We start from the raw sequence: 22,605 nt of genomic DNA, 5'->3' as shown, positions 1-22,605 counted from the left end.
TCAAATGTGTAAAACATATCATATTGACAAATATCTGCAACAAACAAAATACCAGCAGTAATCCATAGTTTCCAAAAATGTATATGTTTATGCTGTTGGAGTTTAGGATTGAACCAAAGAGAAACTTTTTTAGTGGAAGACAAAGTAATAGAAAAACTACTATCAAATGATAAAAGGGCAACTTTAGAGTTGGCAAGAATAGGGGAACACTTACCAAAAGAGCCATTGGACATGGTGAGAAAAGCAGTTAAAGGGTATGGAGACAAAATATCTTTTTCCAGGATACCACAAGGAATGCAAAATGATATTTTTTTAAATCGGTAAGACCAATCCCACCTTCACAATTGGGCAATTGTAAGATCTTAAGACTAATGCGTGCGGGTTTATTACACCAAAGGAATTTAGTAAATAATTTATATTGTTTAGCATAAAAAGCGGCCTGGAAGGAGAAGGGTAGCATAGGCATTAGATATAACATTTGTGGAGTTATAGACATTTTAATTGCTGCAATACGTCCCCACTAATTTAGATGTAGATTAGACCATCAATCAAGCTTCTCTTTGGTATTTGTTAGAATACCAGAGCAATTGGTAACAACTGTCTCTTTGATCGAACCAGTAAAAATTATCCCTAAGTATTTGAGTTTTTTTGGAGACCAAATTTTTTCAGTATTCTCTAACATTGTAGAATTACAAAAGGCATTTAATGTTAACAATTCTGTCTTATTAGTATTCAGGGAGTAACCAGAAACCTCAGCATATGTATGAATAATATCAAGGATAATGGGAGGTGGAAGGATCAGTAACATATAATAACACATCATCAGCATAGGCAGAAAGTTTAATGGTAGTATCTTTCAAAACAACACCTGTATAAGTATCACTATTATGAAGGGAGCATAGAAGGGGTTCTATAGTAATAAGAAAAAGTAAAGGAGAGAGAGGACATCCCTGCCGAGTGCCTCTATATAACCAAAATGAAGTGGAGCACAAACAATTGACTAAAATAGAGGCTGAGGGAGCTGAATAGAAAGCCTTAGTCATATTGATAAAAATAGGACCAAAACGGAAAGCTCCTAAAGTTTTAAATACAAATTGCCAATTAACCTTATCACATGCCTTTTCTGCATCTACGGCCATTACACCAATAGGTCCACTTGCTTCTTTGGCAAGAGATAGGGTATGACAAAGCAACCGGGTATTGTGAGTGGATAATCTACCTTTCATAAAGCCAGTTTGATCAGATTGTATAATATTGGATAATAGGGGTGATAGTCTATTTGCTAAAACTTTTGCATATATTTTACAGTCCTGAATGATTAAAGATACGGGCCGAAAATTTGAGACTAAAGTATGATCTTTATTAGGTTTGGGAAGAACAATTATAGTGGCTTCACTAAAAGATCCCCCATCATGGAAGTATGCAGAAACCTTTATTGGAACTGATGGCTGGAATTTGAACTCTTACACGTTTGAGACACAGATAATTAGCTAGTAAGCGACCCGATTTATTAGAATTAAAATAAAAATTTGACTTGTTTACTAAGCATACAATTATATTCGTAGCAGTATTTCTGAAGTTGGGATTTATATTGTGGATCTCTAGATGTAATAAAAAGTAATTCCACTGCTTCAATCTGTGTCTCCAATTCATTGAGGTGGGAATAAAAGATTTGTTTTCGTGTGCCATAATAGAAATTGAAACTCCACGGATATAAGCTTTAAAAGCATCACAATGTATGATTTTTTGTGGTGTCACATGACTTATTATACAAAAAATAATCAGTAACAGTTTTCTTACCTGTTATTTTTCTTCCCTATAGGAAAATATGTATAGGCCACAAAAGTTAATTGTTGCTTCATTAAACGTGAAGGGTCTCAGACACCCAGTTAAGCGACGTAAAATTTTAGAATATTTAGAATATTTACACAAGTCTAAGGTTGATACTTGTTTTGTTCAAGAAACTCATGTTAATGATAAAATATTGCATACTATGTCTAAAGGTTGGGTAGGGCTTATAATTTCATCTCCTGCTGTAAAGCGTAAAAATGGAGTAGCTATATTTTTCTCACACAAAGCTCAAAATATGTCACATCATCATGACGCAGATGGTAGATTTGTTGCTGCCCAAGTTCTTATTGACAATCTTTCTTTAAATGTGGTTAATATTTATGCCCCTACCTCTGATGACCCTGCCTTTTGGTCCTATGTCTCTGCTGAAACACTCAAAATTGGCAGCGTCCCTTATAATGGGTGTTGATTTTAATGTTATTTGGTATCCTTTGCTGGACCGGTCTTCTGTTTTTAAGTTCCGACCTAGCAAGGCATTCTTTGCTTTGAAATCTTTTCTTTCTGTTACCAAATTGGTAGATTTTTGGAGATTAGAACACCCTAAAAACAAAGATTTTACTTTTTATTGTAAAGCTGATTCTTCTTTTTCTACAATTGATTATTTATTATCCTCATTTAATTTATGTCCCAGTTCTTCACCCTAGTACGGTTTCAGACCATGCTTTAATCTCTTTTTCCTTATCTATTTCCAATCCTCCAATTCATAATTAAAGATGGAGAATGAACTCGGAAATAGTTCTTAATCCCACCAATTCTAAAAAAATGGCCTCAGCTAGGAACCACAACAGAGTAGCAGGGGGCAAAAAACGAAGCCTAATTATGCCCCTATCGTTGGTAGAGACTCGTCGGCGATGCAGGTAATCACGGAGCTGAAAGCGCGGCGGCCATCTTAGATCACACGCGCTGCCGACTCTGTCCTTGTTGCTTTTGATTGCTCAAGTAGAACCACTTGTTTTTCACAATGTGTGTTGTGCTTGTGTATGTCTTCCAACTTTGATGATTGATGCAATTTTAGGCACTCTCTTCTTTGACAGAAAATAGTTAGCCTCAGTGTGGTGCTGAGAGGCTTTTGGCCTGCATCACGCAGTTTAAGGGAGGATGCGAGACTAAAACTTGAGTCTCTTGTGGCCACAACTGACAAGCTAAATGTGAGACCACATTTCCTTCTCTACTCCAAATGTTTTTTGTGTAGATGTACTTTAACTCCTAAAACATGTCTAATGTGTATCACAGCATATTCTGATAATTCTGTGCATAGAAAATGATTTTGATACTTTCAATTATTTTTCTGGAAGAAGCAGTGAGAATGATTATTTTATAGAATAGTCAACTTACAATTCAGCACATGATTAGTAAAACATTTCTGTCATTTTGGCGTGATACTTTCATTGCAAGGCTTTTCCAAATTGCTCATATAGCCTACGTTTTAAAGAAGAACAATGAAACCCATTCACTCCCATAATATTCCAAATAATATCTTTCTTTAAAACCCCAGGTGAAATTAGCAAAACAATTCAGAATCATGGCATTATTATAACGAAACGAGAGCGGATATAAAAATAGTCAGTTAGGCAACATGAGTTTCAGCAAAAAAAAATGTGATTCCACTTATTGCCAGTGAGTAAGTGATGGTAAGATTGTCAGTGTAAATTACACACTTTAACATAAATAAAGTTGGATTAGATACTGGCAGAAAGTAGAGCTATTTTTGGTGTAAAGTTGGTTGATCTGTTTCAGAGAAAGATGCATTTACATTGCTATTGTTCTGCTTCAATGGAACACATCAGGATTAAAATTACAGGCTAGATTTCAGTCTACAAAAAAGAAAGCAAGATTCAGTTGAATGTATTTAGGCTGCAGTGAGTGTTCAACAGTGTTTTTCTACGTTCAAGGCTGCAAAAATGGCCTTACTTCGGAAAGAATTCTGGTGCGAAGGTTGTTCACAAGCAAATATTTCCGCCTTATTGTCCTCAATTGATCCGTGTCAGCTAGATTTCAGACACTGATGTAAAAGTGTATTTACATGCGGTGGGGGAGGGAGGATCCTAGTAGAAGGCACAGGATGGTTTTGTGAAAGTTTCATTGTCAATATTTTACTAATGGGTTTGGGAGTGCGGACACTGAACACTCTCGCAGATACATAAATAAACAAAGACACAAAAAAAGACAAACACACAAAAGACATACACACTCGCACACCAAACTCTTCAGACATCTTTGTTTGTTTTCTTAAATAGTAGTCGTGGCCCTTTGAATCGCTCTACAAGTCGGCAGCCTGCATTTAGTATTGCAGGCTTTCAGGCTGCAATAAACCTATAGCATAATTGGAAGCGTAAAACCTGATTGTACTCTGCACTCACAATCCAAGTTCGGCAGACCATCCCATGCCCTAGAAGCCAGGTCAGGATTGGAAAACCCTGAGCTGTGCTGAACGCCTCTGGTGCTTGGCAGTGGCAGTGGCCCACAGGGATGCTCATTGTCAACAGTATCTGTCCCTGCCAACAATGCTGAGCCTGTCTGGCTTTCCCTCTGAGTGCTGGCACTGCTCCAGGCCTAGAAGAAGTTCCGTACCCTATGGGAAAAAAAATTAAAGTGTCGGTACTCAGTACCGGCCCATTTAAAGCACTGAACACATCAAAAAGCAAGTTAAGTCTGAAAGAGAAAATTCAGTTGAACAAGCAATTTGGACCACAAATGAAGACCCTTCACTGAGTTGGCAAAGCTAACCCTCTTGAATTGGAAAACATTCATCCCATTACTGGCTTTTTTAAACAACCCTTTGACGGTAGTTGACACTTATTTTTTAGAATATGTTGTATTAGCACCCCGCATCAAGATCCTAAATCTTTGTTATTAGCTCCACAACTTATTATTGATTCATCTCTGGAGGAGCCGCTAGTCTCATATAAAGCCTTATTGGAGAGAATGTCCGGATTTTCTTATTACAGTGATTTAGTTTTTCTTACCTTCAATTTTGTCACGGTTAATAACCCCGAGGCTACTCATGTTCTGATATGGTCCAGACACTGAATGCTGATGCTACTGATAAATTGAATACCTCCTTCACTCCATCTGTCCAGCTAATCCTGATAACAATGAGTGTAATTTACAGAACTCCTAAAGCCACTGTGAATGTTTTAGACTGGTAAATTGAGAACCTAGTCCTCATTATTGTAACTGATCCAGCGCAAAATCGGGGAAAAAGGGCAAATTTACAACTATCCTCCCTGCGTCACAGACTCGACGTCACACTAGCTCATTCACACACGCATTCATTGGTGGGGCCCATAACACCAACACTCGCACGTCTCCACTCACGAGTCTGCACACAGGAGGGATGATAGGATCAAGCGCTGGACATGTGGGGGAGTACCTTGTTACCTATAGGGAAGAAAAGTTATTTTACAGAATATAAATTGACATCACCACCTATAGAATCCAAACCTTAAACATCAAGGCACTCCACCACTTGGTCGACGGACCAATTAGTTGGACTGGTTGATGGTGATTTAGAACCAGCTAAAACACATTTAAGACTCAGAATCCTCCACTCTCTTCATTGAAAAACCACAAACTCGTAATTTCTGTTAATCAAATATTTGTTTATCGAAATATTGTTTGCAATTAATATTAGCATTTTGGTCAATCAAGTTTAGAATTTTGTTCAATCAGCACAAATCGCATGCCATTTATATTTACCTATTCTTGCTATCTGGATTTTTCCTAATTCATTTGGCTCTGCATAACCTAATTTAGCCGTTAAATTGTCCAAATAAAGTATGCCAAAGCTGAAAGTCCGAAAGTTCTTTGCTCAGCACGTTCAGTCCCAAAGATCTCCAAAGGACCAGAAATCGTGCAAGCATCTGTCATCATCTGTGGGTTCGATAGGGATTTGCGGTCATCGAGTAAGAAGGCAGCATCTTCTAACCCCTCCCTATTCTACTACCCTTTTTATAATGAAATTCGGGATAACAAGAAACATTCTTAGGCTAAGAAGGAAGGTGATTGGCTAATTGGAAACGTCCGATTTTTCATTGCGTGAGGATCTCATGGATTTTGCTGGTTCACTTCCTCTGTCCATGTCGCCATTATACAACATTATAGAAGTTTTGCTTGTATGTCCCAATTGTTCATTTAGACCAGATTTTACTGACTGAAGTTTGGCAGTCCTCCATGTTCCTATCCTTGACCAGGAACACTGTGCCTTGGGGTCGCCTGGAGGTCTACGTAGCCATCACGAGACGGTGGCCACTTCTGAACTCCATTTTGGACGCCATGATTCGGTAGGCCCAAATGCCAACTTAAGCGAAACAAACACAAAAGAGTAATTAATACAAAGAAATGAAGATTCTAATGTTAAACCCTCACAAATCCCTTTATGTTTTAGTATTTTCCTAGCTTTAGTGACATTTAAAGCAATAAAACTCACCCTTATGGTCCAAAACGGGAACGCAAGCATCACAAAAGCAACATAAATCATGCGATATCCTATTACCACATATACTATTATAAATATGCGTACATAATTTAGATATTAGAGTTATTCTGCCATGCAAATAGCAATAAGTCCCACGTGTAAGTGGTGGCTAATAAAAAATGCAAATAGTTGATTAATATGGCACAGCACACCGTTAGTCACATTATAACATAAGTAGGTTATATAATTAGTATTTTCATGCAAAATAGAGGAGGTATACAAAATTTTGCTTTACCTGCTCCATCAATCCCCCCTTTGGTGATTTTTAATATCACCACAATCCCTTAAATTTTGATCAAATTTGTAAATAGAAATAAATTCAGTTCTCTCAATTTTGTTAGATCACATGATTGTTTCCCCTCTCTCCTCTTCTCTTGTCTTTTTATACATATTCTCTTTCCATTCTTCTAATTCTACCTCTTCAAATTATCTTTCTTTTCTTTCTTTTTCTCTTTTCCTTACAGTTTCTCTTTTTATGTTATTTCATATTTTCCTTCTTTTGCTACATAAACATCCTAATCTCAGAATTAATGCTAGAAATAAAATCTTACCAATAAAGGTACTACCTAATTTTAGCAAAAAGTCTTTAATAGTAAAAAAACATTTTTCAATCTTTTCCCAAATTCCTTCAACCTCCAGTGGAACAATCTCCCCATGCAAATCAGTTTTATTCTTTATGTACATCTTTAAACCTTGACTTTCGTCGGGAATATAAATACATCAATGTTGAACCTTCAGCATTCCACAGACTCCACCTCTTATGCCAAAATTATATCAAGGGCAAGTCGATTTTGCATCACCATGGCTCGCATGGCAACCATTTCGGTATTTACCAATAAAAATCCTCCAGCAGTGCTTGTTGACAAGCGATCCACTACTGTTGATAATTTTCTAATTTTACATTCATTCAGAGATATTCCAACTGCTGGTATCAATGCTCCAAAAATGTCTCCTACAATTTCTGACCAAGATTCTCTTCTTCTACGTGTTAGTTGTCTGCCTATCTCGTGTGCACCATCTTTCTGTCTTCCCAGATGAAATATCTTTGGGAAAACCAGGCCTAGATAAAATGTGCCATACCAATGGTCGGGTAATCGATAATAAGCTGTATTCTCGCAGATAAAACATAACCCAGGAAATACCGGATCATTTCCTCCTTTAAATCCCCATCCACCCATGATTCTATAGGTATCATGGCAATCACTTGCACCTATGAAATAGTTATCATATGTAGTTTGAATTCTTCTAATACACAATTTCCCGTTCTGAGGCCAATCTAAAGCCATTGCTGGACTAGCTTCTCCTTTCAAATGTTTTTCTCTTTCAAAATCCCAAACTGTTTTTTTGTTCTTTTCACTCAGGTACCTTCTTTTGCATTTTTATTCTCCATTCTTCTACCATATCTAAGAAAGTCTTCTCCTCTCTTTTCACACTACAAGTTAGATTATTTTTGAATACTAATTCTAATGTTAATTCTTTAGTTTCTAAGAAAAATTCACCTAACACTTTAGAGGTTTTACTTTATTCAGTTTATGGACTTTGGGTACTTGTGAAAATATGTTATCTACATCTGAAAAATAATATTCTAGTTTCCCTATTTTGTCAAACAAACTTGCTAATACACTACATGTTATTCCAAATGTCACTGGAAGGTGATGGTACGTCACTCCCTCAGACACTGATGTAGGCAACTGGATGCATAAAAAGCAGTCTCTCACATCCATTGTTTTTACGTATTCATATAATAATTTTGAGAAAACATTATTAGAAAAATCAGTTATGGACCTATCTTTATGCAAATAATTTCTATCTATTTTAGTCGGATAAATCTTCTGAATCAGTCTTATTCTCACTATGACCTTCTATTGTTTCTAACAACACATTTTGCACCATCTTCGAAGGAACACAGATGTAGATTTTCTACTTTCTGTGTTTGCCATTTCAGAAAATGATCAGTGTCTTTTGAATTAGCCTCGTCTATCTCACAACTAGTTTTGTCTAAACTCAAGGTTCTAAGCACCTACTTGGTTCTTTTCTGTTATGTCTTTTATTTAGTAAATTTTCAAGATTCTCCTTTTAGAGCACTTTTGTCTCTTCAGTTTGGCATTTGATCATCTTTCACTTTTCTTTCACAATCTTGATTCAGAATTTCCTGAACATCCGTCTCTTCACCGATGTCGGACAAGATAACTCTCAGGATTTCCGATTCTTCGTCATCCTCAACCACTTCTGGTATAGTCACCTCTAGATCTCCTTGGCTGTATGCCTCTTCTTGTACTTCAGGAAGTGCCACATACGACCATTCTGGTGACTTATACTTCTGGTTGCGTTTTCTAGTCCTTTTGCTTTCCTCTGATGGTGTCTGTTCAACGTCTTTTGATTTCTCTTGGCTAGACACCTCATTCACTTGTTCAGCTCTGGATGATTTTACTCGTGTCAATCTGTATCTCAATCTCTTTATCTTGTTTGGCCAAATTTCCTCCTTTGCTGGCCTTTTTAACTTATTTCCCTTTTCATTTCTCTCAGTTCTCCATGCTCTTTTCCTCAGGACTCGACCTTCTTGTACTTCTTCGTCACTCTCCTCGGATTCAGTTCCAACTTGACTCTTACTTTCAGTAGTCCTTCTTTCCACCACTTCCTTTTTCTTACCTACTTCTGTCCCTCCTCGTGGTTCTTCCACACAATCTTCCTGCTGACTAACTGTCCCTTCTTCTACCTTGATGTATGGTTTCCCTACATCTCCTCGGGGGTCTTCCGCAACAATCTTTCCCTCTCTCTCTGTATCTGGTACCTTACAATCTACTTCTGTTATTTCAGGCGGAATTTCTCTTGACTTTTCATACGGAACTTCTTTATCAAGAATTTATTTGACAGTCTCTCCACTGTTTTTGTTTACACTCTTATGTGCTTGTACTGGTTCAGTGTCTGATTATGACCTAGGGTCAGAAATTTGCAATTTTCTTCTTAATGGTAGATTCTCTGGTGCTATAGCTGAACTTGGTTCTGACTCCCCCCTTTCAGGAGTTGGTCTTGCTCTTATTTCTTCTGTATCTGATTCGGAACTTGTATCAGATTCTTCAAAGTATTCTTCTCTGTTATCCACTGGATTTGGAATTCGCAAGGTATGACTAGCATGAATCCAGTTCTTCACTCCTGCACATTTTACAGCTGTCGTCGTGGTTAGGATCACCTGACGTGGTTTACTCCACCTTGGGACCAAACAATTTCTTCTTCTATGCACTTTTATTCTCACCCAGTCACCTGGGCTCAGATCATGAGCTGGCTTCTTTTCAAGAGTGGTTGCATCCGATCCAACCTGATGAAACACAGAATGAACGGAATCAGCCAACCCCTTGCAATAATCCAACACCAAGTCATCAAATATAGGTAATAGCTTGTTGCTCTCCCCATCACTATTTCATGAGGACTTAAGCCAGTATTCCTATCCGGAATATATCTAATAGTCATGAGTACAAGAGGCAAGACATCAGGCCATTTCAAACCTGTGGCTAAACAAATTTTTCCCAATCTATTTTTAATGGTGCCATTTACTTGTTCCACCACACCAGAAGCCTCTGGGCGATAGGCACAATGTAGTTTCTGTTGTACATTCAATGCTTCACAAATTAATTTAATGATTTCATTATGGAAATGTTTTCCTCTATCTGACTCGATAGTGACTGGAAAACCAAATCTAGGAATAAACTCTCTCAATAGTAGCTTGGCTACTGTGATTCCATCATTCCTTCTAGTTGGGTATGCTTCTACCCATCGAGAGAACAGACAAACCATCACTAGAACATACCTCAACCTGTTGCAGGGGGGCATTTCAATGAAGTCAATCTGCATTCTTGTGAAAGGCCCTCCTGCTTGTCCTATCGTTCCCAGATTTACCACTGTTTTTCTTCCAGGATTGTATTGCTGACATATAAGGCATCTTTGACAAAGGCTTTCAGCTACAAGTCCATGATACATCCGTGCCATGGTAGAAACCATGCTATCAGGCATGACTGGTCTTCCATCCCGATAAACCAACACATGATCTGATTCCCGTGGTGCACATCCTGCTTTTACCCACTGTCTTATTTCCTCATCTCCTGCTTCTTCCTGCAACTGCCTCACTTCTTCTCATGTATTCACAGTGTTAGTAAACAGCAAGGGACATGAATTCATTTCTTTTTCTCTACCCCGATTCACAGAGTTCTGATTATGTGCACAATACTGAGCCATATCGTTGGCAAACAGGTTCCCCGCTGAAATATAATCAGCAGACTTCGAATGCGCAGAACACTTCACCACTGCTAACTGCTTAGGCAGCTGTATCGCCTCAAGCAATTTTCCAACCACTTCAACATTCCTTATAGGAGTTCCACTCGATGTCAAAAACCCTCTTTGGGACCAAATCTGCCCAAAGTCATGCACCACACCAAAGCCGTACTGACTATCGGTTATCACAGTCACTCTCACATTCTTTCCCAACTTGTATGTTCTTGTTAATGCAAAAAGTTCAGCAACCTGGGCTGATTTTACTCCTTTCAGACAAAATGCTTCCAGTACAGCTGCTACCGTACATACTGCATATGCTGCACTCAAAATTCCCTCATCCGTTCTCAAGCATGATCCATCCACGAACCTTACATAGTCACCTTCTGTCAAATGTAAATCTTTTATATCAGGATGTGGTTTGGTACAAAAATCAAGCACTTCCATAACAAACATGATCCACATCATCTCTGACTTCCACATTCTCAGGATCAGGTAACAATGTTGAAGGGTTCACAATCAGACATCTCACAAGGTTCACATTCGTTGCACCTAAGATGACTTTCTCATATTTATTCAGACGACTATGCATCATGAACTGAGTGCGGCTCCTTGTTAAAAGGATTGCCACTCTCACAGGATATCCCATCACAATTCCTTAACTCTGTTCCAGACTCTTACAAGTAGCTGCTACAGATTTCAACCAACCAGGCAATGCTACAGCTACAGGGTTTAACATAGCGGAAAAATATAAAATTGGTCTCCTTATTTTCCGTGTTTCTGTATTAACACAGAAAGTGCACATCCATTTCTTTCGCTGCAATAGAGTTCAAATTCTTTCTCATAGTCAGGCATGCCAAGAGCTGGTGCTTCACACAAACCATCTCTCAATTGTTTAAAAGCCTTCAACTCTTCTTTATTTAATTCAATGGGATCTTTTACATCACTCCTTGTCAAGCGTACCAGAGGTTTTGCAATCAAGGAAAAATTACTAATCCACTGACGACAATATCCAACCATTCCAAGAAACATTCTCACTTCTCTCTGAGTCATTGGGGCTCTCATTACTTTTATTATCCTTATTCTATCTGGAGTTACTTTTCTTAGTCCTTTCTCAATTTGATGGCCCAAATATTGTACTTCTTTCTGACAGAATTGCAATTTCGATGGGGATACATCAAGTCCTCCATCTGCAAAATGATTCAGCAATGCAATGGTATCCACTACACAAGCTTCTCGAGTTCTCAATGCCACAAGTAGGTCATCGATATATTGGACCAATACCGAACTTTCGGGCATTTTTAAATCTTCTAGGGACTTTTTCAGAATCTGATTGAATATCGAGGGACTCTCTGTATACCCCTGTGGGATTCGGCACCATGCCAAAGTACGTTCGCGAAACCGGAACGCAAAAATCTTTTGGCTGTCAGAGTGCAACGGAATGGAAAAGAAAGCATGACACAAATCAATCACTGTATACCATTCTGCTTCATAAGGAATCTGATATACAATCACAGATGGATTTGGTACAATGGGACAACGTGATACAACGATTTTATTTATTTTTCTCGGGTCTTGCACTATTTTGAAAGTTCCATTAGGCTTTTTCAGACCCATAATTGGTGAATTACATGTAACCCTGGGCGTCATGCTCCGCTTCGCCCACGGAGTGCACGTAGCGCTGCCTGCTTCGCCATTTATGAAGTAGGCGAAGCAGGCAGCGCTACGCACACACCGTAGCGAAGCAGAGCTGCCCGCCACCCACCTCCCGCCCGCCTTAATGTAAAAATAATTAAAATAAGGTTAAAGTAAATATAAACCTCTTACCTTCAGCGCGGCGTCCCGGGGCTCCCTCTTCTTGCTGACGGTAACTTCTTCATGCAAATGCAGATGCGCGGACAACCGCGCATGCGCATTCCTCTCGAAAAATGTGCATGCGCGGGCGTCCGCGCATGCGCATTTGCGTGAAGAAGTTACCATCAGCAAGAAGATGGAGCCCCGGGACGCCGCGCTTAAGGTAAGAGGTTTATATTTACTTTTAAACTTATTTTAATTATTTTTAAATTAGGGCGGGCGGGAGGCAGGCAGCGCATAGTGGGGCTACGCGGAGCATGCGAGTTTGCGTAGATTTTGCCATACTACGCGCTGCTCCACGTAGCCCCACTACACCCACTACGCCCACCCTTGATTACATGGACTGCTCATTATTTCTCTCAAAATACCTTGCTCAATCATTCTGTCTATTATAGGAGTAACTCCTGCAATTATTTCGGGTGTCAATTTGTACTGTGGAATAAACTTACTCCTTCCTTTACAGAAATGTTTACAGGATCTACATTTTTCATTAATCCCACATCTTCTCCTGTGAAATCCCATACCTACGTTTTTACTGTTTTCTTCAATTCTTGAGGCAATTCCTCGGGGTCAAATACAGCAAATGCCTCAGTGATCTCGGTTTCCTTGTTGACTATAGTCATTTTGAACAATACATCCTCATCAGGAGTTTCAAAAGCTATTCCATCAGGAGTACAGAATATTGTGCAGTTCATTTTGCACAGCAAGTCTCTCCCTAACAAATTTACAGGGCTTGAATCACACTCGACAAAACGGTGCATTTCAGAAAATTTCCCTATTTTAACTTTAACTGGTTGAGTGAGATATGTTTTTATCTGTCTGTTGGATACTCCAACTACTTGGATCGTTTCATCCGAGAGGGGAAGAGTTTTTACAACAGCTGACCTAACAGTTGAACGAGTAGCACCAGTATCTACTAGGAAAGTAATGTTTTCGTCATTTACCTTTCCATCCACAATAGGGCCTGTCTGCTCTACTTCTAGAGTTGTGCCAAGTACGCACTCTTCTTCCTCCCCTCGGCACCGTCAATAACTTTCTTCTGACTCACTCTCTTCGCGTTGTAGCCAATACTGCGAAACAGCACTAGCGCGCAGCAGCTTAGTTACCTGTTCTTCATAGAATCCGGTCTCGTTACTGTATTTCTGAGGATTTACGCTCTGTGGAAAAGGCGGTTTTGGCACCCGACACTGTTGGGCAACAACCTGCTGCTGTCGCTGCGGTTGACAACTCACCTCATTCTGCACCTGTGGATTCAATGATACATTATCGCCATTAGCACTTGGGGGAAATTTACACTCGGTTCTCCAATGCCCTATTCTTCCGCAATTATGACATGGCCACTTCTTTTTGGCTTCTTCTATACTAATCTGTCCTTTCCCTTTCCCAATGTTAGGTTTTTGTTTCATGCTCATACCATTTGCTTGTTCAATCAATTGGGCTTCCTGTCTTTCTGCCACTTTTACTTGAGCCCACATGGCTTTTTCTTTTAATTTACGCTGCTTTGCTTCAATCTCATCACTAAAATATTTTGCATGTCTCAGTACTTCATCTATCTTTTTATTTTGCCAATCCACTGTATGCTGTTTAATTATTTCGCTTACCTCAGGACGCAACCCATACACAAATCGATATACAAAATGACTCAAATCCTTCTCACTCAAATTTTCATCACCACTGTATTGTTTAAAAGCTAACAACAATCTCTCATAGTAGGCATGTACAGATTCTTTTACTTCTTGATGAGTTCTATCAAATATTTCCCAATCAGTTTCTTTAGGTGGCACTTTATTTTTCAGAAAGGTAACTACTTGTTCATATTTTCTCATTACTTCTGGATCAGGAGCACCTGTTTTTGGATCTCTAGGGTATTCTTGAGTAGGCCAACCTATTGTAATTTTACATTCTGCCCATAGGTCTGCTGGAACAATTATGTCAAATAAACTATTCAAATCAATCCATAGTACTTTTGATAATTTTACAAACCTGTCTACCTGCCTGTACCACTCAACCGGCTTCTCGCGCAAACGAGGAAAGTCATTGGTGAATGATAAAATGTCTTGTTTGGTCCAGGGGACATGCACATAGCCTTCGCCTGGAATCTCCCTCATGGGACAGTCAGTTACCACTTTTTCTTTTTCTCTTACTGGAAAAGCTGCAAACGTTTTGTCTGTTGCATCGTCTCGTTTTCGAAACCACCTACTTTTCCATTTGTCTAAATCGCCCCATTTTCTCAGTAAAATAATTAAGTCTTTAATCTGAGTTATTCTTCCTGCAGTACTCAAATTTTCAATTTCTTTTTTAGAAAAGTCTACACTGCATGGTTTTTCTAATTAATTTACCTTTTCAAAGTCGATACCCATTTCACTTGCTACTTCTTCCAATCTTGCATGTAAATTTCTCGCTCTCCATGTTATACTTTTGCATAAAAACATTAGTTCTTCATCCTGGTAGGCTTTTAACTTTTCTGTGGGAATAGTTCATACTATTAATTCTTCTAAAACTATTTTTAATTTAGACACATCTAAAGGTCGAGGTTCAGCATCTTTTTGCTGTAAACTCCTTAACCATTCACTTAATACATCAGAAGTAGGACCTACAGGAATTGTTTTATTTCGTATTTGTTCTAAACTTTTTGGTGGCCCTGGTACTGATTCTGTCGTCATTATTGCTCTATTCGTTAGACTCTGATTTACTGTCAAATTTTTAGGAGTACTTAGTCCAGATGTTCCTACCACCATGGATTTTCTCTTGAACCTCTGCTTTCCGTTTCGGTTTGTTTATTACTGTTATAAGGAATCGTCAGACAATGCTCACTATCCTTTTGCTTATCAAAAATAGGCATTACGGGTCCTATTGTTACAGGAACAGTTACAGCTTCCATGTTTTTAGTCAATTCTCTAATCTTTTCAGTTAACTCTAAAGTAGTTCTGGCTAATTCAGCTGAATTTTCATTTGTCAGTTTACCAGATTGTGTATTTTCTGTTTCTCTAAAGGGATTATTTGTTCCTACCTCAGGTGGTATTGACTCAAACTTTATATTTTGTGGTGATTCTTTTACTGGGGCACTTGGTGTCAACAATGTGGAATTTGGTTGGTACGGGGTGGATTTTTATAAAACGTGTCCTCAAGAACATCATCCTCCGACTCATGCACACCATACTTATAACCTTCTGATCCGGTATTATTTCTCTTTTCTGTACATTTTCTATTACTAGTCTCTTCAGCACTTCTCATAGGGAACATACCATCAGCCATATTTGCACTTCACCATCTCCTCATTCTATCATCATGATTCTCCTGTCCACACGGTCTACCAAACATATATTTGTACCTTCCGCTACTCCGCTGTCGTTCTCTGTCATACATCTCATCCTCCCATTCTGTCAATGCTTCAAACTGAGTAGGTCTAGGTCTCGGTTCTAATCTCATAATTTTTTCTCTTAAATTCCTCAATACCGCTAAATTGAATGGACCATATTCTGGAAATGCTAAAACTCCATCATCTTTTGTATACTTCGCCCAATTGTCTAACCAAATACATGTATGATATCCATATTTTGCAACCATAAAGGATGCGGGTGATTTTGTTGGAGGAAGCAACTGTCCCTCTCTAGTCACAATTGGTTTGTCCTTTTTAAATAAGTTCTTGATCTTTCCGAACCAGGACTTTTTCTCTTTCTCTGGTGGATCGTAATACATAATTTTCTTTTCTCAGTATCGTTAGATTTCTCCTACGACTATTCTGTTGTCTTATCCAATCATAGCACGACTCACACTAACGCACCAATCCGGAGCGTCTATGTCACTTTTGCAATTCTCCACTCCTAGTGCGGCGTACACTAACACACCAATCCGGAGCGTCTTAATCCCCCACTGACTGGCCAATCCCAGCGCTGTCTTTTCTGACGTCAGCTTTTCTCGCTACTCCTGCTTCTGCTGACCCCTCCTTTACAAAATTTATCGGCAAACTTTCTTACGTTCTCTTTTACTCATATTCTGTTACTAACAACATAAAAACGCCACCATTATCTGTTTCGCAAACAAAAGAGATAGTCTTGACCTTTTTCACAAGAATTCCGTCTTTCCCGAGAGCAGCGCTTACCTCTGCCCTACTGCAGAATCATTACATTCACTGATAAAGTAGCACTTCCCTCTACCTTATCGTTCTAGCAAGTATTAACTAACCGTTTCTCTGGAAATAAGACACCTGTTGGAGACGCACTGCTCCTGAGAAATAAGAACAGAGTTTCACAATTAAGTTGAATGCTATTTCATATACACACATTCATACGGAAAATGTAGTTCATTCACACAGAATCCTGTCATTCCCGAGAGCAGCGCTTACCTCTGCCCTACTACAGAATTATTACATTCGTTAATAAAGTAGCATCTACTTTACCCTTCTATCAAGCTTAGGGAACACCTATTACCTTTCCATTGATAAGCGTAATCAGAGTTCACGTGGACTCCTGTTACTTAAGACCAAAATTTCACAGGTGGCCTTTGCTACCCATACACCTCTTTCACACAGAAATGTCCCTAATGATAACACATGGCGATGTTACCAAATCAAACCCAGACAATACGTTGTGCAACTTCAATCGTCACACGTTTTCCCCGTGTACCTACAGGGCAACAAACAATTCACCATGTGACTTCACTTGCCACAGGCCATCCGACTTCCTACATCCCAGAAGTCTTCAAAAACAACATAGAACGCAAAGCGACTCAACATAGAATGTTAGTACATAAATCAATCAATATTCAAAAATTGGAAATCAATAAACAGTAATCAAATCCATAGCAATAATCACCAAAACAATGCAATAAAACCATCATTCTGCTACCAGAAAAACTGATCCAGCGCAAAATTGGGGAAAAAGGGCAAATTTACAACTATCCTCCCTGCGTCGCAGACCCGACGTCACACTAGCTCATTCACACACGCATTCATTGGTGGGGCCCATAACACCAAGACTCGCACGTCTCCACTCACGAGTCTGCACACAGGAGGGATGATAGGATCAAGCGCTGGACATGTGGGGGAGAACCTTATTACTTATAGGGAAGAAAAGTTATTTTATAGAATATACATTAACATCACCACCTATAGAATCCTAACCTTAAACATCAAGGCACTCCACCACTTGGTCGACGGACCAATTAGTTGGACTGGTTGTTGGTGATTTAGAACCAGCTAAAACACATTTAAGACTCAGAATCCTCCACTCTCTTCATTGAAAAACCGCAAACTCGTAATTTCTGTTAATCAAATATTTGTTTGTCTAAATATTGTTTACAATTAATATTAGCATTTTGGTCAATCAAGTTTAGAATTTTGTTCAATCAGCACAAATCGCATATCATTTATATTTACCTATTCTTGCTATCTGGATTTTTCCTAATTCATTTGGCTCTGCATAACCGAATTTAGCCGTTAAATTGTCCAAATAAAGCAGGCCAAAGCTCAAAGTCCGTAAGTTCTTTGCTCAGCACGTTACAGTCCCAAAGATCTCCAAAGGACCAGAAATCGTGCAAGCATCTGTCATCATCTGTGGGGTCGATAGGGGTTTGCGGTCATCGAGTAAGGAGGCAGCATCTTCTAACCCCTCCCTATTCTACTACCTATTTTCTTTATAATGAAATTTGGGATAACATTAAACATTCTTCGGCTAGGAAGGAAGATCATTGGCTAATTGGAAACGTCCGATTTTTCATTGTGTGAGGTTCTCATGGATTTTGCAAGTTCACTTCCTCTGTCCATGTCGCCCTTATGCAACATTGTAGAAGTTTTGCTTGTATGTCCCAATTGTTCATTTAGACTAGATTTTACTGATTGAAGTTTGGCAGTCCTCCATGTTCCTATCCTTGACCTTGACCAGAAACACTGTGCCTTGGTGTCGCTTAGAGGTCTACGGAGTCTGCGTAGTAGGCATCGCGCTCACGAGACGGTGGCCACTTCTGAACTCCATTTTGGACGCCATGATTCGGTAGGCCCAAATGCCAACTTAAGCGAAACAAACACAAAAGAGTAATTAGTACTAAGAAATGAAGATTCTACTGTTAATCCCTCACTAATCCCTTTATGTTTTAGTATTTTACTAGCTTTTAGCGACATTTAAAGCAATAAAACTCACCCTTACGGTCCAAAACAGGAACGCAAACATCACAAAAGCAACATAAATCATGCGATATCCTATTACCACATATACTACTATTAATATGCGTACATAATTTAGTTATTAGAGTTATTCTGCCATGCAAATAGCAATAAGTCCCATGTGTAAGTGGTGTCTCATAAAAAATGCAAATAGTTGATTAATATGACACAGCACACCGTTAGTCAAATTATAATATAAGTAGGTTATATAATTAGTATTTTCATACAAAATAGAGGAGGTATACAAAATTTAGCTTTACCTGCTCCATCATGATCTTGCATCAATAGAGACTAGACTGGGACTTTTAAGCAGTTCTGCTCTGGAGTTGGACAAATAAACCTCCGGAAGAATGGTCTACTGTGCGTTTTTGGCACTGATTGACAAAGTACTTAATATGACATATATATTAACATCTGTAATTTATGATTTGGGATGGTGTTACACCCAAGTGATGATGGCCCCACCCCATACTATCCAAATGGGCTGCAAATACATGCAAATAAGGAAGTTCGAATTATCAAATGGCCATTGGCTACTTTTAAGGGTTTAGAATTGTCCCCACCTAAAAAGCGTCAGATAGAGATAGAATCATACATGGTCAGCAATTTGCAAACAGCAGCAGAGAAGCCATCTTTATGGTAAAACCTTCACAAAATAAAACAGCACAACAGTTCCCTAATTTTTGCTGGTGCTATACTCAACATGTATTCCAACTGAGGCAGACGGAAGCAGTCCTCGTCGTAGTAGCACAAATATTTAAAAATTGTTCAGCTGACTTCCTGCAGCCACACATTTCCATAATAGGAAAATACTGAAGACTTACAGAATTCTACTACGGGGAAACACCATACATGTTGGACTTGGCCATTTTTTGCAGGGTCATCCCTGAAATTTTTGCCTTCCTCCTGTATTTTCTCTGACCTGTTTTTATTGGTTTTATGACTCTGGGCACTTTACCATTGCTGATCAGTGCTAAAGTGCATATGCTCGCCCTATTGTAAATTCATATATGGATTAGTGACTCCATGATTGGCTTATTTGATTTACTGTCAGACCCTAGTACAGTGCACCGCGTGTGCCCAGGGCATGTCAATCAAATGCTGCTGGTGGGCTTGCAGCACTGGTTGTCCCACTGACCGGAACAGCTTGGAAAACGTGTCTCAGGCCTGCCATTGCAGAGCCTGTGTGCAGTCTAGTACTGCCGTGTCGACTTGGTTAGGGCACACACTTACCAGTCCCTAAACCTTCCCTTTTCTACATATTCTTTTACATATCAGACACCCCTAAGGTAGGCCCTAGGGCAGGGTGCATTGTATGTATAGGTCATTCCCCGATGTGTGTGGCATGTCCTGATAGTGAATTACAGCCAATTATATTTTGCAAGGCTACCAGTTCCCATAGGCCAGAATGGGCAGTTTGATTATAACATCTTATAATCCTAACTGCCCCAGGGAACATGGTGGGAAAAAAAATTAGTATGCCTGATCTCAGAATGATAAAGTACATATTTTATTGAAGTTGGTTTCAACATTCTGTGTTTGAACATACCACTTTTAGAAAGTAGGTATTTTCTTGCCTAACCATCCAGCCTGCCTCTGCTAGGTTTGTGTATTCCATGTCTGGTTTGTGAGTGACAGGGGCTGGGGTGGCTCCAGGAGACAGCACTAGGCTGAATAGACCTATATGCATTGGGAGGGGTGGGAGGAGTAGCACCTGGGCCTGAATAGGGCTTTGCCTGCCTTCCACAATGCTGGCTTCACCTCCTGTGGTGCGTCTGATGACCCTGGCCCACACTGACAAATGAAGAAGTTGTGCACTGGCAAAATGCACCCAGAACTGGTTTGGACTAGGTACAGACACTCTCTACCTTCAGAGGCAAAGGATTTGTGAGTAGAAATATTGGGGCCCAGACCCCAAGACTTTAGATAACTTCTGGGAAAAGAAGACAAACCTTTGCCAAGGAGAAGAACTAAGGAAGCTGCAGGAGTGTGTACTGCCCCTCTGCCAGTGTGCTGTTTTGCTGGGTTGGCCTGCAGTGGTTTTTCCATTGCCATGGAAAGGAGAAGGAACTTTTAAGGAACTTTCATCATCTTGCAGAATATTTCTCCAAGAGCTTGAACTTGTTCTTGCCTCCTGCTGAAGTCTCGGGGTTACAAGACTTCACCACCAGCTCCCCTCTGAATTTCCTTGCTGGGAATTCTGTCTGCAGAAGCCTGCGTGTTGCTGCGAGCTGGAAGTGCAACTCAACGAGAAGAAGCGAGATGCCGTCACAGCCGTGCCGTTGCACCCCCTGAGAAGCTAGTCGCCGCCACAGAGGCTGCCGCCGCATCACCAGAGAAGTGTGTCTTCGCCGCAGTTGATTGTCGTCACATCACCGGAGAAGCATTTCACCACCGCAAAGGTCATCGTCGCATCACCGGAGAAGCGTGTCGCAGGGCCTGTTGTGGCTCCAAAGTTACAGAGTTCACTGCACAGCCATCGGGCATGCACTCATCGCCTTCACATCGTCGCATCGCATCAAGGGCGCCATCTTATTGCATCGCACCAGATCGTCGCATCGCATCGAGGCGCCATCTTGTCGCTTTGCAACCGGAACGCACCCGAGATCGTGGCATCACCTCCTCTCCGGTAAGGAGCGGATGCATTGCCTACTTTGCACAAGCACTGAGGGACAGACGCATTGCCTCCCCCAAAGCAAGGAACCGACACATCGTTCTCCCTGCGAACCTTTTGCTTATTTTGCGTGACGCATCTCAGGTACTTTTGTGAGAAATGTGTCACATTTATCATCAACTTGAACTAAGTTACTTCTACCATCTTTAAGTCTATTTTGAGTAAAGTATTGTGGATTTTTGTCGTATGTGGTTGTGTGTTAAGTCTATATAAAGAATACTTCTTTTTATACAACCTGTGTGGTTTCCATTTGTAGTGTTTTCACTGTGTTACTGTATGTGTTCACAAAAGCTTAACACACTGCCTCTGAGATAAGCCTGTCTGCACATGCCAAGCTACCAAGGGGGTGAGCAGGGGTTATCCAGGAGTGTTATCTCCTTTCCCTGACTAGAAGCAAGGGTCCCTATTTGGTCAAAGGTACCTGCCTCTTCCAACTAGAGACCCCCAGTTCTAACAATACCCATAAAGCTCTTTGAATGCCAATATCCTCATTTTGTGACTCCAAGACATGTGAACGGACACACTCTGACAAGAATGTCAGACCCCCTCCCACTTAAAGGGTGCCCGGCTGGGCACAATGTAAGTAACTTCCCTTGCTTTAACTCAAATTGAGTCACATTTTTACAGGTGTGCACCTCTGTGCTCTGACAGAATATCTTTTGAAACCCAGGTGTCCCTCTTTGCTAGGTCCTGATGAGACCGACTATTCTATGAGAGGTCGAAACGCTGTTGAAATGCTTATAAACGAACCAATGTACTTAGCCTTCACAATTGTTATTGAAGGCCCAGAATAATTAATGTATGTTTACTAAAAGGTCATTTTTTGTTCTTTTGGAAACCTCAATGTATGTCACAACTTGTCACTTATATATATAGGTTCCAATTTCCCTTGGGACACCCTACACCTCTTTTCTAAATGTGTAAATGAAATTGTAAATATAAACAAAATTGTTTTCTACTCATTGAGCTTTTTTGATTTTTCTGTGTTGTTTGTACATCTCCTCTCATAAGTATTGCCATTGTGCGTAAAAACCATTATTATCAGAAATACTATTGTTGCTGCTTTACTATTTCCCCACAGGGAACGTTGTTCTTCTATATATAATGTATACACTGGCGTCTAGGCGCTAATAGAAACGTCTGATTCGAGTTCCTTTACCCAACCTAGTGATGAAATAAAAAGGAAAAAAAGGGAGAGACACACAAACACAAACAACATGTGAGTAACATGTTAATAAAGGCAATCACTTGGACTAGAATGTGGTCACAATTGGCATTCAAATTCTTGGGCATAATCGTGGGCATGCTCAGTGTAATATGCCCCTG

This window comes from Triturus cristatus, chromosome 1_2 (genome assembly GCF_964204655.1).
Source record: "Triturus cristatus chromosome 1_2, aTriCri1.1, whole genome shotgun sequence".
NCBI lineage: Eukaryota > Metazoa > Chordata > Amphibia > Caudata > Salamandridae > Triturus > Triturus cristatus.
The sequence above is the reverse complement of the archived record's forward strand: the minus strand, read 5'-3'. Positions refer to the sequence as shown.